This window comes from Lycium barbarum, chromosome 2 (assembly GCF_019175385.1).
Source record: "Lycium barbarum isolate Lr01 chromosome 2, ASM1917538v2, whole genome shotgun sequence".
NCBI lineage: Eukaryota > Viridiplantae > Streptophyta > Magnoliopsida > Solanales > Solanaceae > Lycium > Lycium barbarum.
The window spans coordinates 120,595,564-120,600,432 of record NC_083338.1 but is presented as its reverse complement, the minus strand read 5'-3'; the positions used below and the strand labels follow the sequence as shown (position 1 = coordinate 120,600,432).

Below are 4,869 nucleotides of genomic sequence, written 5' to 3'. Positions count from 1 at the left end.
GGTAGAATCAGGATTGTGAATGCCCATTTCGGGATAAGGAGTGGGCGTAGCGTCCTTGACTGGAAATATTTCCCTTTGTCTGCTGCTCTAAACCTGGCCGTAAGCCAAGCATGGAGAGTGGAAAATAGGTTACACGAATCGAAATCCTATTCCCTGGCACTTCTGTTAGCGAAGGATGCAGGCTAAGAATCAGCCCCCTTTTCTCTTTCTTGGGGAATTGCTAGTTCGTGACGAAAGCCCTTTTCGGTTCGAGACTGGGATAACGCGGCTTTACATTACAATAGGCTCAAGTGCATGTATTTACTGGGGCTAATCAGCCTTTTTTGGCTAGTTCCCCATTAGTTGACTGCAACTCTTTGAATTGAAGGAGTGGAATTGGGAATTAGCTTGCTGCTCTTACTGGCTTTCCTGCCATGCCTACTCTATATCTATATATGTATCCGCCAAAGAAGATGAATAAGCGGAAGAAGAGGAATAGAGGTGCGCAGCAGATACCTTAAAGTATTCTAACCCCCTTTGGGGTTTGAAGAACCTTTGCTGATTCGGCCTATTTCCCTTATACTAGAAAGGCTCCCCCGAAATCTGACTTTCAATTGCCAGTTTTCACGCCAGGAACCGCTTCGCCCCTAACTTTGTTCTATTCTATTTGCCTTCTCCTTAATTTCCATAAATGCGGCTAGCTCTTTTGCTAACGACTGTACGACCTACAACCAACGTAAGATGTTTCTGAATTGTGGTCAGAAGCTAGCTCTGTATTGTATTGTATAGGAGACTGTACAACCGACGTTCTCTCTTTCTGAATGCTGGTCTGAAGCTCAAGTATAGAGCTTGGGGCGAACTCTTTTGCATGGGAAAGCCTGTCAAAGTCTAACTCTTTGGTTGGACTGGCAGTGTAAGGTTCGGCTAAGCCTGCTCTTCCTAGCTCTACTCTATGAGACATGCCTGTCAAAGGAGTCCCCAATGGAAGGGAAGGGTCGTAGTCTTCAGTCTACCCTTAACCGGAAAGAAAATCTCGTAAAGGAAGGTCTGACGTCACGAGGAGCATACTTGATACATACGAGTAGTGAACAGGTATCGGGTTTGAAAGGCTCAATAGATAGGTGGTAAAAGGGACGAAGTGAAACTCATTCATCAAAGACCAAACCTTGTTTAAGGAAATTGAGAATCATCATTATTGACTACAATAAGCTAAATATCCTATTATGTAAATCCCACATGTAAAGATGACCAAACAATCAACTAGATCTGGACGACCTCCCTTCTTTTTACCGTCTGAAACATCAGCTTTACCTTCTATAAGTTCATCCCTTACTTCTATAACATCTGATTTCTTTAAATCTTCTATAACATCTGATTTCATTAAATCTTCTACTAATTTGGATTTCTTATTCACTTCTATATAATTGGATTTCTTTAATTCTTCTATAAAATCTGGGTTTGTAAACTCAGATATTGTATCTGGTCGGTGAAAAAAATCTATGTATGGACTACCTAAGTAAGGGATTTCCCCACTCTTGATAAGGGAAATCATTAAAGGTATAACAACGCATAAATAGAACCTTTCTATTAGAAAATTGGTTACAAATCCTCTTACTAATGCAAAGTTGACATATCTACAGATAGTTGAATATAGAATATATATATAGCGGTATATACCAATAAGGTAGTTTATACCAATAAGATAGTATCTTATATTCATAAGAATGAATCTCATAATAGTGATAAGACTGAAAAACCAAATAAAAAAGATTGGGGTTAAACCAGCTAGAATGTATAAATACAATGTCTTAAATACTCGTATAAAGAGGTTAATCAGAAACATGATATATTTGATCTCCAAATTGGATTTTGGAATATAAAGCCTAGAAACAGTGTATGTTTCGCTCACCCAACGCCAACCCGGTAGCACCCATCTAGGATGGAGCTAAATGGCGTAGGGATAATTCAAGGTAAGCATGGTTTATATCCTATTGAGTCGTAGTAATGCTAATATCATTTACTAGGTAAGCATGGTTTATATCCTATAGTGTACTGGATTAGGGTAGTATCATTTTTGCCTAGAAGCAGCCACCCTTGAAATAGTGCGTAATAGCTCACTGATCGAGCGCTCTTGCGCCGAAGATGAACGGGGCTAAGCGATCTGCCGAAGCTGTGGGATGTCAAAATACATCGGCAGGGATATTTGAATTCCTTGTCCACTCTTTCCAGTATTTTCCGAAAAACAGCAATTAGGAATAGAGAATATATATCAAAGAAAGGTCTAACTGTTGGAATCATTTTTTCCATTGCTATTTGATCCATTTCGGTCATTAACATTAGTGAATTAGGTGAAAGTGCGGAAAGAGAGGGATTCGAACCCTCGGTAAACAAAAGCCTACATAGCAATTCCAATGCTACGCCTTAAACCACTCGGCCATCTCTCCTACATAATGATTATGACCCAAAAACCGAGTGAATAGCGAGTCAGTCATAAACAATTATTGATTGGATAGGTACGACCAATCCATTCTAACTCGAAAAATCGAGAATTTTGCATTCCCAAATGGTGGGAGTTTTCATTTTTGGAATATCCTCCTTCCTTGGATTAGTACTGGGACGCATATATCAAAAGCTCAGTGTGAAATTTGAATGAGATATATCTTTCTTTTTTCAAATTCAAAATGTTCATAATTGAGGTTACACAAAATCGGAGCCAGAAAAGGAAAAAGTGGAATCTGGAAAAGTCTTCTCTAAGGGTAATGTAATTGAGTGAAATTCATTTTGTATCGTACAAGAAAGGAATTCCATTTGTGTATGTGCTCCCGATAAAAAGAAATAAGGTACTCTATTCCATTACATACATGGATCGGGTTGAAAAACCAGACCCAGTCTCTCTTGGAATCCTGAATATGCCAATAAATAATGAATTGATATAGTTATGGAATCCGTCGGGACTGACGGGGCTCGAACCCGCAGCTTCCGCCTTGACAGGGCGGTGCTCTGACCGATTGAACTACAATCCCAGGAAAATTAGGTGTACAGCGTAAAATCAATTTAGATTCGAACCATTTAGTTTCGCTGTGTTGTAAGAGAGAGACTAATGATATACTTTATTATTATTATTATCTAATTATATATAATTATTATGAAAAGAAAATGGAGTAGACTCATAGTGGGCTAATTCATGAATTGAATCAAATGGGGCCTTTTCATTTCCCAAATTGGAACAACATTAAACTAAAGAGTCACGCTCTTTAAACGCCCTATAAGAAGAAGAAAGAGGCTTAAGTCATCGCTTCCAATCCGATAAAGGGCTTTTTTCTTTTCCACAAAAGTCCGTCCCAACAATTGTTGCAGAGGATCTAAATATGAATATGAAAAAAAAAAAAAGGTAACCACCTGGAGAGTCATTTTTTTGTTTTTAAGTGGAATGTTCATTATCATAATAAGTAGTCGATTAGGAGAACTGCTATCTCACTACAGAGTATACTCTTCCTCATCTTTCATTATTCATCTTTTATGTCCTGGGACATAGATATTCTAGATACCCCCTTCTATTATGAATCGCCAAAGTCTTCCTACTTCTCCATTGTTACAATCAGATCCGAAAAATGAGAAATCCATCAAAATGGACCTGAATTGAATCATGACTATATAAGCTATTCTGATATTAAGAGATTTCATATAGATTTCATTCGTGGAAGCGGACCTTTGATTTCCTTGGACCACGTAAGAATTCGTCGTCCGATTGAATCTGCTTTTCCTGGATGCTCTATAGGAATCCATCGCTATTCCTTTCCTCCACCGATAAAGGTTCATCCCGAGTCACAAGAGCAATCTCTTTTTTTTGAATTCTTTTTTCTTTTCGTTATGGTAATGCAATGCAAGAGGTCGGAAATCCGGTTGTTTCTGATGATGAAAAGAGCTTTTCTCTTATGTGAAATTTCTGAAAACCCGAAATGTCGGTAATGTTAGAAGACGACCTACGGCATCTGATGGTCAGATGCCTACGGTCGGTATATCTTTGAAAGCTCAGACGGAGAGAATAAACGGACTCCTCGAGGGCTACTTAAGCCACTTTAGTGCAAACCAGAAGGACTGGAGCTGTTGGATGTTGCTCAGTCCTGCTAGAACTTAACAACCAAAAAGCTCTGCGTCGAACTTCAGCCCCTTCGAGTTGGCCACGGGGTAACAGCCTCTGACGCCCCACACCATTGCGACAGGAGGGGGCTTGCCCATCAGCCTACTTTGCCAAGAGGTGGCAGGAGCGCAACGACCTTAGCCCAAACCTACATAACAACCTAAAGGCTTGGCCCGGTCTGAAAGTAGACCTTGTAGAAAAGCGGATAGGAAAGGTAGCCTATAGACTCAAGCGACCAGCTCGGTGAAAACGAACCCCGTATTCCATGTGAGTCAGTTGACTTTGATTAGACCAGACCGCCCCAGAGAGGAACGTGCCCACGAGGGCACCACCAGATGTTGTAGATAAACCTACTAAAGAAGAAGTTGAGTATATCATAGCTGACCGCACCATGGGCTAGCCCATACACCCACTGCACGAGCGGAATACTACTTAGTCAAGTAGAAAGGCCAACCTGAGAGCGAGGCAAGCCGGGAAGGGGCTGAGACTTACGATTCGAAGACCAAGTCAGAGACTACTAGACGTCTCGCAGAGCGACTCTCAACGAGGACGTTGAGACTGTTCGCAAAAAAAAAAAGATTTTTTGGCTTAATCCACCTTTACTAAAGAAAAAAGAGTACACTTGTACTCCGGCTAATAAGGGAAAGGTTTTTTTTCAAATCCAAGTTTGACTCTGATTAGATCCTTAGCGCAAGCGCTAAGTAAGCAAGCTACCGCTCCGTGGGGTAAAAACCGAGGAAAATCAAGAA

At 40.4% G+C, this 4,869-nt stretch overlaps 1 non-coding gene across 1 annotated transcript; it reads right to left on the bottom strand.

Moving 5' to 3' along the window:
- Positions 1-2,336: 2,336 nt before the first annotated feature.
- Positions 2,337-2,423, bottom strand: TRNAS-GGA (transfer RNA serine (anticodon GGA)). Its single transcript has one exon. It is a non-coding gene; the product is annotated as a tRNA-Ser (tRNA).
- Positions 2,424-4,869: the final 2,446 nt, after the last annotated feature.